At 35.8% G+C, this 13758-nt stretch overlaps 1 protein-coding gene across 6 annotated transcripts in view; it reads left to right on the top strand.

Moving 5' to 3' along the window:
- GSK3B (glycogen synthase kinase 3 beta) overlaps positions 1–13758 on the top strand; it is a 201724-nt gene that overhangs the window by 23942 nt on the left and 164024 nt on the right. The window lies entirely within an intron of this gene.

The raw sequence follows: 13758 nt of genomic DNA, 5'->3' as shown, positions 1-13758 counted from the left end.
TTTCATGTTACAGTAAGTATGTTTTCTCAAATTTAAACTGGCTATTTGAACTTTAAAAGATATCTCTAAATTAGTTGTAAGTATTTAGGAAAACATTTGCAAATATCTAACTTAATGAGGACATACAATTCATTATTAAAATCTTTTGATGCTGTAGTTTGAATTAATGTATTTTATATTTTGCAGTAAAACGTAACTCAGATTTCTGTAGGCCTTAAAACCACAGACAGTGGTTCCTATTTGAATTGTCTTCTGTAACAGATTTCAATAAAATTGGACCAACTTAAAAAAAAAAAGAATTCTTACAAATTATACTAGGGATGTATAGTCAAACTACTGTTTTAAAATCATTTGATATAATTGCTCTCTAAGCCACCCATTTGATATATAGTTTGGTTTATTCATTTTGCTGTCAGTTTTTGGGAATAATCTGTTTTCATTTTGATTTACTTTTGATTACTTTTATAATTATGTAAAACATTTTCATGGTTCCAGAACCAAAACTACAATATGTAGTCAGAAAAATCTAGCCTCTATCCTCTCCTTCCCCCATAAGTGACCATTTTTATTAGTTTTTCATTGTTTACAAAAAATGTATATATACTTAGTCATATTTCTCTTTCTTTCTTAGATAAAACTTACACTTTATTTAGCACCTTGTATTTTTTTCTACTTAACAGAAATCCTGGAAATCACTCATAGTATAGGGAGCTCTTCTTTACTGCTTTTTAAACCTGCCTAACACTCTGATTTTTTAATTCAAGCAGTTCCATACTGATTACATTAATGTATTACATAGAGAAATTTTGATGGGACCAAGTTCCTGGTTCTTCTTCTAGCACTGAAACTTCAAAGTATTTTATTTTTTATTTATGGAATAAAGATATTATTTTACCACAAATACACAAATAGTATAGAAGTGTATACAATAAAATTTGTAAAGTTGTCTCTGATTCCCATATGCTCAGTTTCCCTTTATTCCTATCTCCAGAAATTACTACTAGTAAGTTAGTTCAAGATATTTTTCTACGAGTGTATAGCATTTAATATACTACAAATAGTTTTTAAACAAAATGGGGATCATATCATGAATATTCTGTAACTTGATTTCTTCAATGTAATATTATCAATTGAGCTTTAAATTTGGATAATGAAAAAGATTCGTGAGTATAACTAAGACTTAAAAAATGATTTTGAGACTTTTTTTCTTCTCTTTCGTTAACACTAGTCAATAATATTTTTTTTGTGTGTGTGTATATAACTTACTAAGTTTTCTGTATTGTAATTTTTGCTCTAAAATCCAGAAAGTAGTGTGTGTAGCTATATCCCTCTTTACTTTCTTCTTAGACTCAAACTTACATTTGGAAAGAAATTGAGAAAATTTTATTGTATTCTATTGTGGCTTAACACTCACTAAAAGGAAATCTAAATAAAGTCAGTATACCTGTTAACCACCAGTGAGCTCCATAAAAACAGGAAAAAACCTGCCTATCTTGTTTATCACTGGGTCCTTAGCACCTAGGACAGCGACTGGTTCCCTATTCTTCTTACTCTATTTGTTTTATTTTCACCATAAATTATAAATGGATCATGTTGTGTATCCTTTCTTCATTTGTTAATATATCATGGAAAGTTTCCTTGTCAATACTTAAGTATCTGCTTCATTCTTTTAAGTGAATGTATTAATGGAGATACTATATATTACATAATTAGGTGGTTTTAAAGACTTTAATTTGAACCCTCCTCACCCCCCCAGACTTTGGTACTAGTGTTCTGTTTTTAAAATATTAGAGGAAGATACTAAGTTGAGGATTATATTGGAACGAACTTGTATAACTCCCTTTCTTAAAGTGTATAACATAAGCAAGTGTTTATGTAGAATGGCAGTGTGCATTAACGTGCTTTAAACAAATCTAATATATGAGTATTCTGATGATGAATATTAGAGTCATTCACTTTAAAATATTTTGATAAGCAATTCACATAATGAGAAATAAAAATAGTTAACATGTAAAAAAAGTGTTCAATTTAGTATAATTGGTGAAATACAAAAATAGAATGAGGCAAAATTGTACCCCTTCCCAGTGAAATTGGCAAAGATTACAAAGATCATATTTAGTTGGTGACGAGTTTTGGGAGTTGTATTGCAGAAGGAAAGTAAATTTATGTATTCTTTTTGGAGGGCAGTTTGGAGAGTTTCAGAAGTTCTAATTCTGGGACTTTAAGGAAAAAAATTAAGGCTATGCTCATAAATTTAGTTTTACATGAATGTTTATCAAAAATTTAATCCTGGGATTAATAACAATAATACTACTTAAATAGTGCTTCATCCATGCCATACATTTATTTAATCCTTTCTACAATCCTATAGTATTTATACAGTAGGATTAAAAATGATGATGTACAAGAATATTTAACATAGAAATAAGTTCATGATAAGAATGAGTGAAAACAGCACATTGCAAAGGAGTATGTGCAGTGTGATTGCATTAACTGCAACAAAATAGAGAAAACTGAGAATATTCTCCAAATGTTTATACTTAGGCTTATAACCCTTTATTGTACAGTTATTATACAGTTATAATCCTGTTGTTCAAATATGTTACTTTTATTCTTTTTGCTATCTTAATTTTTCTAAGTTTTTCTACAGTGAACATATATTGTCTAACAAGAAACCTGTTATTTTTTAAAATGTTCTTTGATTTTGCAAAAGGGTTTGCTTCAGGATTCCTGAACAGTAAATTCTCTAAGTACCTTTAAAGTAGAAATCCATTAGTAACTAACTTTTGGTGAACACATAAAATAGGGATTAAAATGAAGTGTAGTCTTTGATTTCTGTTAATTTGATGGTGTTTTCTAGGGATTAGAAATGGAAAGAGTAGGAAGTTAAGTGAAGCATATAAAGTTTGAAGCCTGACAATGGCAAAATGACGAAGTCTTTTATATGTTAGTTTTGTGGTTGCTGGCAGTGAAGCTTTATCATAAATAAAAGAAAGAAAGAAAGAAGGAGGAAGGGGAGAAAGAAGGAAGGAAGGAAATAGAAAGGGACTTGCTATATTTTTGCTTGCTATATTTTCATGGTATTATAATCAGGTATTTTCTCTTTTCCAGTAGGAATTTAGTAATTCTTTTTTTAAAATTTTATTTCATTATATCTTTCATTTTATTATTTATTTATTTATATATTTATTTAATTTTGGCTGCGTTGGATCTTTGTTGTTCCACGCGGACTTTCTCTAGTTGCGGCGGGCGGCGAGCGGGGGCTGCTCTTCGTTGCGATGCGCAGGCTTCTTATGGCAGTGGCTTCTCTTGTTGCGGAGCACGGGCTCTAGGCACGCGGGCTTCAGTAGTTGTGGCACGTGGGCTCAGTAGTTGTGGCTCGTGGGCTCTAGAGCTCAGGCTCAGTAGTTGTGGCGCATGGGCTTAGTTGCTCCGCGGTATGTGGGATCTTCCCGGACCAGGGCTCGAACCCGTGTCCCTTGCATTGGCAGGCAGATTCTTAACCACTGCGCCACCAGGGAAGTCCAGTAATTCTTATAATTATTTTTTCTCCTCCTTAAAAATTGGTTTCTTTCAAATCTTCTGAGTCTTATAGTTTCAGTCTTGTTCCTACCCTTTTCAGGAATTAAGAAAATTAGTTCACCGGGTTGCTGCTTATGAATCCGATCTATGTAGGACTAGAACTTGTGCTAGTTTTACTTAGCTTCATCTTTAAGACCTTGTTAAAATGTTTTTCTCAGTCAGGCCTTCTTTGCCCCTTATTTTAAAAATTGTAGCTGCTCCCCAATTCTGCACTTTCCATTCCCCTCCTCTGCACTTTTTTTAAAAAAATTAATTTATTTATTTATTTATGACTGTGTTGGGTCTTCGTTTCTGTGTGAGGGCTTTCTTCTAGTTGTGGCAAGCAGGGGCCACTCTTCATCGCGGTGTGCGGGCCTCTCACTATCGTGACCTCTCTTGTTGCGGAGCACAGGCTCCAGACGCGCAGGCTCAGTAATTGTGGCTCACGGGCCCAGTTGCTCCGTCGCGTGTGGGATCTTCCCAGACCAGGGCTCGAACCCATGTCCCCTGCATTGGCAGGCAGATTCTCAACCACTGTGCCAGTAGGGAAGTCCTGCACTTTTTTTTAAAAACATTTATCACCTTGTTATATTTAATTTATTTTGTTTGTGTCTGCTCTTCCCTCCTCCCCTGTTTAAAATGAAAGTTACAGGGAGTGGGCAGATTTTTGTTTCTTTCGTGCCTTGTGTATTTCCAGAGTGCAAAGCAATGCCTGGATAATAGGATTTCAGTAAATATTTTTTGAACAGTGAATAGAGGGTACTCAGTATTTGTGGAATGATTGGATGTTTTATTTAGTTGATGGAGGTGAAGTTCTAAGTGTTTACAGTTCAGGATTCCGTAGTTGTTTTGTATTGTGGTGTTTCATTGTCAGTCTAGTAATAGAATTAAATTTATTAACAAGTTGAAATTTCTGAATTTATTTCTAAATAATTCCAGAACAGGGATTATTCTTTATTAATTTAACTTTTATGATATTGTTTATTAACTTTTGCTAAGTGAATACCAAAAAGACTAATAAGTAGGGGAAAAACCTTTTAGCTTGCTGTGAGAGTCTGGCCTTTTTGGTCCTTGTGAGGGAGCTGGACTAAGGTTTAAGAGCTTTCTTGCTCTCTCTGACTTTGAGATTCATCCCAGGGATTTTGTGTTTTTAGTTATATTTCTTTGGAAATAACAAGTTGTGAGGAAATGAGATTGATGAAACTGCTGCATGATTGCTTTTTTGAAATCAAAACTGTTGTTGAATGTTAATTCGCACCACAGTTTTGTGTGAAGGCTTTCAGACTTGAGTGATAATGAGTCTCATTATTATAGAGTGTAAGATTTTCCAAGGTCTCCACATTTATTCATCCAGCACTTAAGGCCAACTATATGCTAGGCACTCTGTTAGACTACTGAGCATACAAAAGTCAGTGGGACAGATTCAGTAAAGAGATAGTAAAAATGTTTGTTTCACAGGTGCTTCTCCTAGATGTGGAATTTCCCAAAAGCAGGAGAATTTATTTTCTTGGGTATTTTTGGTTTTGATTTCATTTAAATTGAAATAGAAAATGAGCCACTAACTAGTATTGAGATGTATGATCACAGCATAATTTTAATATCAATTTGCTATTGAGCTAGAGTTTGTATGAATGTATATGTCTTTTTGAAGGTATTAACATTTATTGTCTTATACGTTTTACCTGCTTTATTCTTTTAACATAGTCCTTATAACAACCCTGAGAGATAGGAATTATTGTCAGTATTTTACAAAGAAGAAAAGTGAGTTTCAGAGAGCTTAAGTCATTTGCATACGGTTCATAGCTTATAAGTCCTGGATTTTAAACCAGGCCTATTGATGCTGAAGTCCATAAACTTTTTATAACACTTCCCCAGAGGAATCTGGTTTTCTTTTTTTGGCGGGGTTGGGGGCACGTAGGTAATGTTAAATAACAAGATGTACTGAATTTGGAAGCTGTTCTGCAAATTTTGAGCCAGAGTATTTCAAAATAAAAATTCTCTTTTTTCCTTAATAAAAAATAAAATATATTCATTATGGCAAGAAATACAAGATTAGGGAGAAGAGAAAAGAAGAAAAGAAGAAAGGTAGCTGGGATGGGGAGAGCCATAGTCCTGTTGATCCACTGTTAACCTTTTGGTATACAGGTGATATTTAACGTAATATATTGATAGTTTGGATTCCAGAGTTTCTGAGACCTGGAGTCAAATCTGGGCTCTGCCATCTAATAGTTTTGTGATTTGAGACTTTCATGGTTTGGGGGCAAATTATTTATTTAAAATTTGCAAAGGAAAGAACTAAGGTTTGGAGAGGGCAGCCTACAATCATGAAGTTTTTTTTTGTTTTGTTTTGTTTTTAAATAAATTTACTTATTTTTGGCTGTGTTGGGTCTTCGTTGCTGCGCACGGGCTTTCTCTAGTTGTGGCGAGCAGGGGCTACTCTTCGTTGCGATGCACGGGCTTCCCATTGCGGTGGCTTCTCTTGTTGCAGAGCACAGGCTCTAGGTGCGCGGGCTTCAGTAGTTGTGGCACATGGGCTTAGTTGCTCCGTGGCATGTGGGATCTTCCCGGACCAGGGCTCGAACCCGTGTCCCCTGCATTGGCAGGAGGATTCTTAACCACTGCACCACCAGCGAAATCCCTAACAACATTTTTAATAAAAATAATTATATTTTCCCAAATAAAAATATTGAGAAATTTTACGTTTTTTGCAAATCTCTTTGCAAAGAGAATGAGAGTGAAAAAGGCATTGTTATGTTATGTGAAATATTATTGTTATGAAAATAGTTTTGGCCTCATGGGTCTCCTGAAAGGATCCAGAGATCTAGACTACACTTTGAGAACTGCTGACATAAATATTCAATTATATTTTCTTCTTGTATTTTTATGACCGAATTTAAATCTGGAATGAATTTGATTACTACCCTCCCACCACTTATTAGCCAACATCTTTTGAAAGTCCCATTTTCTTGTAAATCATTGACTGACTGCCTAGAATGAAGCTATAAACCTTTCCACCTTGCTCAGTTGTTACTGCCTGAGCTTAACTGTTGATTGAAAGCCCTAGTCTTAGCGATCTTTGCTTAATGTTGTATCTCTATTTTGGTATATTCTCTTAAGTTCCTGATGCATTCCCTCAACCCCAACTTTCAGTTTCACATATATTGTCCTAAAACTTAAAGATTTTTTATTTCTGTTGATGATTGTGGCATACTGCTCTGAAAAATAGTTTGCTCACCAATTATGAAAGTGATGTATAATCACTGTAGGAAATCTAAAATGTGCATAGAAGCATAAATGAGAAAAGAATATTTTGTCACTATGAATATGCAGAGCGCTGCAGACATGCTACTATTGCTGTCCTGTGATGGAGGTTACTTCAGTATTGAAAAATGCTAGCAAGTTGAACTATACGTAAATTCCTGCTCCACTCTTAATAAATTGTACGTCTTTTGATGTGCTGCTTAGCTTCTTGGGATCCCTTGCTCGTCAGACTTATGTTTATTACTTTTTGTGTGTTCCTAGGTACTTTGGATAAAAAGAACAAGACTTCGTTTCCCTTGTCACTAATTTTGCAGGTTAATGAAGAAATAATAAACATGTTGTGTGATAAGTATTATTATAGCTGTAAGCAATTATGAATATTATGGGAGAGCCTAAGCAAGCTATTGTTGAAAAATGATGAGGGAGTGAAGAGTAGGGAGTGGTCTTGAAAAAATTAAGGTTGTATAATCTTCCTTTAGTATTTGATGATTTGTTTGGCTGTCTGGGTTAAGAGAAGGTAGGAGTCAAGAATGACTCCTAGCTATTTGGCTTGAAAGACAGGGTGGATAATGAAGTTTACCAAAATAGGGAATATATTCTGCTCCTAACAAAATAAAACTCCTTGTACACCTACACTTTCCAAGGCTCTGTTCTTTTGCTTTCCAAGATGAGTTCAGTTGTGGCCATGTTGAGTTTGATGGGCCTGGAAATATTCAGGTGGAGATGTGTAGGAGGCATTGGAAAGCTGTTAGGAGAGAGTGTGGGCTAGAGAGTTAGCAGTGTAGCATAAGTGGTTGAATGAACATTAAGATCATCCTTTGAGAATTCTTAGCAGGAGAAGAGAAGAAGGATAGGGACCCTTCAACATTTGAGAGACAGGCAGAGGAACATAAATCCAGCAAAAAGTAGTCAGAAGAGGGGAAAATGGAAGAGTGGTGGTGTAGAATGCAACTGACCAGAATTTAAAGAAGGATGAGGGTAGCGGAGAAAGGGATTTGAAATGTTAAATCCAGCTTAAAAAGACAAATAAGCCTGAAAATGGTTCATTAGATTTAAGAATAAGGAGGCATTGTTGACTAAAGCAAAAACAGCTTACCTGGGGGGCTGGGTATGGAAGTTATAGCAAAGAGGTTAAAGGTGAAGAAGTGGAAGATAGTATTGGCTACTCTTTGAGAAGCTTGCCTATGAAGCTAGGGGAGTGTGAATTAGAAGTGGACAAAAACATAGGGATTTGAGAGTGTTTATGTTCTAAGGAAGAGAGGGGAGAATAAGAGATTGAACTAAGAGTTGGGGAAATACAGTCATCTTGGACTTTCTAGAGAAATGATTTCAAACTTTTTGTTTGCTCTTTTCTTAAAAATTTTTCTAGAATGTATATTTTAGATAATACTGACTATGGTTTTTGATACCTTTTTATGATATTTCAGTTGTCACAAACATGAGTTACTCTACTGTTGTTCTGCTGAAGAGCCCCATTCTAAAATGGGCTATTTAATATAATCATGTAGCTTTTTGATGGTCAGTTTCATCTTTTCCTTGCAAGTGTATGTGTCCCCACAACTCATTAATGTGCTTGATGCTAGCAGTAATACCATCTGTTCCTACAAATGTACTGCCTAAGTAACTGAACTGGGAAGTCTATTAATCAGTTGTTAGAATTGTGCTCTGAATGAGATTACTGATATTAATTAGTAAATTGTAAGGAAGATCTGGGGATGGCTGCTTCCATAAAGCTTAATCTGTGATCTATCTATCTATGTATCTATCTATGGTTTTCTACTGCTGTTTCACTTAAAGGATGTAGAGCTCATAGCTAGATTGCTTTAGAATGCCAACTCCAACACTTACTAACTCTGAACTTGGAAAATCTTTCAAAACTTGACTTTCTTTATTTTTAAAATGATGATAATAGTACTTACCTCACAGGACCATTATGGAGGATAAATGATGTAACCCATTAAAAACAGCTTGGTACAGAGCAGGTAGATTAACAGTTGTTAGCTGTTACTGTCTCCAGGGTTTTGATTTTCTAGGCTTGATGTTCCTGGATGTTTTCTTGATTAGAGAGGTGTTACTATATTTGAAAAGGGACTAGATTAAAATAGAGCATAGTGTAGGTTTTATGTGTCTGGGAGGGCAGTGAGAATTTGCAGCATATATAAAGAAGGAGATTTATTTCCTGAGATAGGTTGGTTGGTTGTTATACCTGTTGAGGGCAGGTTTTTCTTAGAGGCATTTGAAATGCTGTATATCTCTAAATTGGTTCTGTAATCCCTTTATTTTTGAATCGAATACAAAAAGTATTTTAAAATGAGAGGGGGGTAAAAATGACCTAGAATTATGTTATGGGGTATTTTAGTTGAGAGAGAGAGAGAGAGAGAGAGAGAGTGAGAGTGTGAGAGTGTGTGTGTGTGTGTGTGTGTGTGTGTGTGTGTGTGTGTGTGTGTGTAGGAGAATGGGGGTTGCTGTAGACTCCTATTTTAGGACAGGAAATTAATGTAACCTGGTGAGGCTCATTAATATTGCAGGCTTAGTATCAAAACCACTGGGTAACCTGTAATTTAACCCAGGGCAGTACTTGGAGGGCAGGAAGTTAGAGTTTGTACCTTGGTCTGAGAAAGCCTATATTCACCTTTTTTTTTGAGAGACTTGAGCTCTTAAAAAAGACAGAGAATGAAATTACCTAGTATTTGATAACCGTCAATTTAGTCATTCTTTTCTTCCTTCTATCAAATAAGTTGTACTATTCTTTCAAACAATTTAGAGTTCTGTTGAGAATCTATACCTTATTTTGGTATAGTAAAACACTAACGGATGGAAAATCCTGTTTTGTAGCTTTTGTGAATGTACAAGTACATATGTAAGCCTCGCCATTGAACTTCTGTAACACCCACAGACCCTCTTTATAAAGGAGAGGAGCATTTAATATGTTTAAAAATAGTAAACTAAATTGTTTCCTTCTGAGAATGTCTCTGGATGTGTTAATGGAGTTGAAAATTTATAAAGCTGCTAAACCCACACGGGAATTTTCACTTGTTTTAAATGCCATAAAAACAGGTTTTACTTTTATTGATAACTGGCTTAGTAAAAAGACCATGTTAAATTCAGAATGATTTAAGAAAACATTAAAGGTTTCATTGCTTCTTTTAAAAAAAAGTACTTCCTGTATGCAAGTCTCTCCATATCTGCAATCATACCAAATGAAACACGAGTGCCTTGGTTCGTGCCTTGCTACAAAATCACCCTCTCAGCAGTAGGTAGAGCTTGTTGGCATTGGCAGTGTTAGGTCAGTGACCTGACTATTAAAGCAGTGCTAGCTTTTCATTGAAAGGGGGATGAGATCTCTGTCCTCTGTTGAAATATGTTAGGTGCTTGCCAGTTGAGAAAACTATTGTACCATTTGTGGGAGGTATTGGATTAATAAGGTTTAGTATTTTTGACTTGTCAAAGTAAGATTTAATTGTCTTGTATTAAAAAGTGGCTCTCGTGATACAGTTCTTCTGGAAAATATAGAAACTCCTGGAGAATTCCCTTACTTAAGCAAAAGGAAAAAACCCTAAAAACTCCAGTTTTAGTTAACCATATAAATACCTCCCCTCTAAGTACAGTCAGTGGCCATTATGTGATAGTTGTTTTTCCAAAGAAATGTCATGTTATCAAAAATTGCATTTGTTATTAATGGTTTTAAGTTGCTAAAATTTTGAAAAAAGGGTGGTGGTGGCTTTGGTTTTCAGATTCCTAATCACAAAGTAATTGTACAAATTTAATAGGTTTTCTTTTTCTCTTTAAGATATAGGTTGTATATCTATAGAACCTAAACCACACTGAACAAATGAGTATTTGATGACATAAAGCTAGCTTTTGCACCAGATTAATGGCCTTTACCTGTCATCACTGGTATCATTAGTGTGTGTTAGCTATTGACATGTAAGAAATCACTGAAAACATGGTTTAAAACAACCATTTGTTATTGCCCATGAGTCTTTGGATCAGCTGGGTAGTTCTGCTGATCTGGGCCAGGCTTTACGTATCTTACATGGGTTTGCTCATATTTCTCATGGATTTAGTCAATAGATTGTCTAAGACTAACTTGTCTAGCGTGGTCTCACTCATGATTTGCTGGTTGGCATGTGCATGTGCATGTCAGCTGGGGTACCAGGGTGACTGGGCCACATGTCTTTAGATATCCTGCAGGCTGACTTAGGCTTGTTCCACTGTGGCAGAACATATTTTCAAGAGAGAGATATGGAAGCATGCAGGAGTTCTTGAGGCTTAGGCTTAAAACTGGCAAACTGTCATTTTTCCTGCCTTCTATTGGCCATAGCATCATCAGTCCAATTCAAATTCAAGAGGTGGGGAAAGACTACAAAGTCACACTGTGAAGCGTGTAAATATAGGGAGACCTGAAAAATTGGGGGAACTTTTACAGTCAATCTCCCACATTTAATGGACGATACTCCAATTAAAAAAAAAAACTCCCACATTTAGTATAGTGATTTTTTCCAATTACCCAGTCATATACTTTTAAACCTTTATTAGTGATAAAGCACGTACCTACTCCACTGAGTAGCTGTGCTATACCCACAAACAGCTTTTATCTTATTTCCTTCACAGTTACAGCTTTCCTACATAATGCAAATTGGGTTCCCTAACTAAACAGTTGAGTTATGGCCTATTTAGTTAAGAAAACTGGAAGAGATGTTTAAAATTGTCCTCTGTTGCCTATTTTAATCTGATTAATTTTCCTGCCTTTCTTTGAAGGCTTTTTTAATAATCTGCTTTCTCATAGTCTATTCAGTTTTATTTCCCAGAGTTCTGTTCTCTGGCTTGCCCAGTGACTTTCTCCCTGTCATTTTTTTTTTTAATTGAGATAAAATTGACACAACAAAAAAATCAAACACTTTAAAGTATACATGCGTTTACATTCACAGTATGTGGCCACCACCTTTATCAAGTTCCAAAACATTTTTATCACCTTGAAAGAAAAATCTGTGTCCATTAGCAATCACCTACTCAAGTCTTCCTATAAACCCCTGGCAACCACCAATATGCTTTCTGTCCCTATGGATTTGCTTATTCTGGGCTGTCATTTGTTTTTATCCTCTATGCATCCGGTTTTGCTCTTTCTGCCCAGAGTATCCAGAATCCTATTAGACCTCTTCAGTATTTGGCCCACTTATTTCTTCCTCCTCACAGAGATTGTATCCTGTAGTTTAATTTAGCTGCAGTGAACATTAGCACTGCACTCCACTGGAACTGCTTTTCCTTTTCTCAGGTTGTTTCCTCTGAGTCTTTCCTGCAGGGTGCTTCCTTTGCAGGAAGGGAGGGAGAGGGCCCTCCCCCTAATGTTTGTATATTGACTTCAGCCCTTTGTTCTTACTCTTTCCACCTTCCTTCTCCCTGGGTGATCTTAACTACTTCTGTGGCCAAATTGAGATCTCTAACCCAGATATCATCAGAATTCCAGACCTGCTGGAATTACCACCTGGATGTTTCACAACTACTTTAAACTGAACATATTAAAATTGAAATCCTTTTCTCTCCTTACCCTCTCTCCTTCCTTAAATGAAATGAAACCTTAATATTACTCTTCCTTCTATTCTCTCTCTTGGTAAATGGCACCATTATCCATGGAGATCCCTGGGTTTGTTCCCGGGAGTCAGAGTTGTTTCCTCTTTATATGAGTACCTAATTCTCTACCTCTAGTCATTCTTCAAGTCCACTCCACCCCTTAAATATCTCTGGAATCTCTTCCTTTTCATTTCTATAGACCTCACTTTAGTTTAGGACCTTATCACTTTTTGCCTAGAAAGGGGTTCACAAACTGTAGCCCAAAGACCAGTTATGGCCAGCCGTCAGCAGTTTTTGTAGATCAAGTTTTATGGGAATACAGCTTTGCTCATTAGTTTTAGGTGTTCATCGTGTATGGCTGGTTTTATGCTACAGCGGTAGAGTTGTATAGTTGTAACAGAGACCACATGGCCTGCAAAGCCTAAAATATTTACTGTCAGACTCTTTACAGAAAAGATTTGCCTTCCCTTGGATTTTCTGTCTTTACCGTGTCTGCCACTCCAGGTGAATATTCAGAAGTCTGACCATATATCCCATTGCATGAATCTTTTATTTACTATTCATTGCCTATTGAATAAAGTTTAAGACTCTTATCATACATAAAGCCCTTGCTTACCTCTCTTGGCTTATTTTCTCATTCAGAAGGCATCTTAGTCTCTCTGGTATGTGCCTGAAATGTTCTCTTTTCTCTTTCTGGTAAATTTATATGTCTCTCAAAATCTAGCACAGATGTTATTTTCCTAAGAAATCTTCTGATATTCTAGATTATTCCCTCTTCCTTGCTTCCTTCATACCTTCTACAACTTTTGTTTTACTTAACATACCCATCATGCAATCTTATCCATTTAATGGTATTCCCCTAGTAGACTTTAAAACCAACCCTGGGCCAGGCCTGGAGCCAGGTATTGAATTACTCCTTCAAGAAGTGTTTGTTGACTGAGTGAATTGATTGCTTTTGTGTTAAACTTTTCCTAACTAGTCTGTCATGGCAGGAATTATGTCTTAAACAACTTTTACTTCCTCTGATTGTATCTAGGGAAATGCAATATCCATAGTAGGTACAGTTATTGGTTAAATTCTTGGTTTGAATTGTCATCTAGATAAAGGAAGCAAAAGATTCCTTTTGGGGAGAATGAACATTTATCAAAGAGAGGCTATCTGGCTAAGCCCATTAAAAGGGGACTTGATTTGTTTTAATTACTAACTTTCCCCCCTTGTCATATATAGGCACTTTTTTATTTATTTATTTATTTATTTATTTATTTATGGCTGTGTTGGGTCTTCGTTTCTGTGTGAGGGCTTTCTCTAGTTGTGGCAAGTGGGGGCCACTCTTCATCGCGGTGCGCGGGCCTTTCACTATTGGCC

Source organism: Balaenoptera borealis, assembly GCF_965194805.1.
Source record: "Balaenoptera borealis genome assembly, chromosome: 5".
NCBI lineage: Eukaryota > Metazoa > Chordata > Mammalia > Artiodactyla > Balaenopteridae > Balaenoptera > Balaenoptera borealis.
The sequence above is the reverse complement of the archived record's forward strand: the minus strand, read 5'-3'. Positions and strand labels throughout refer to the sequence as shown.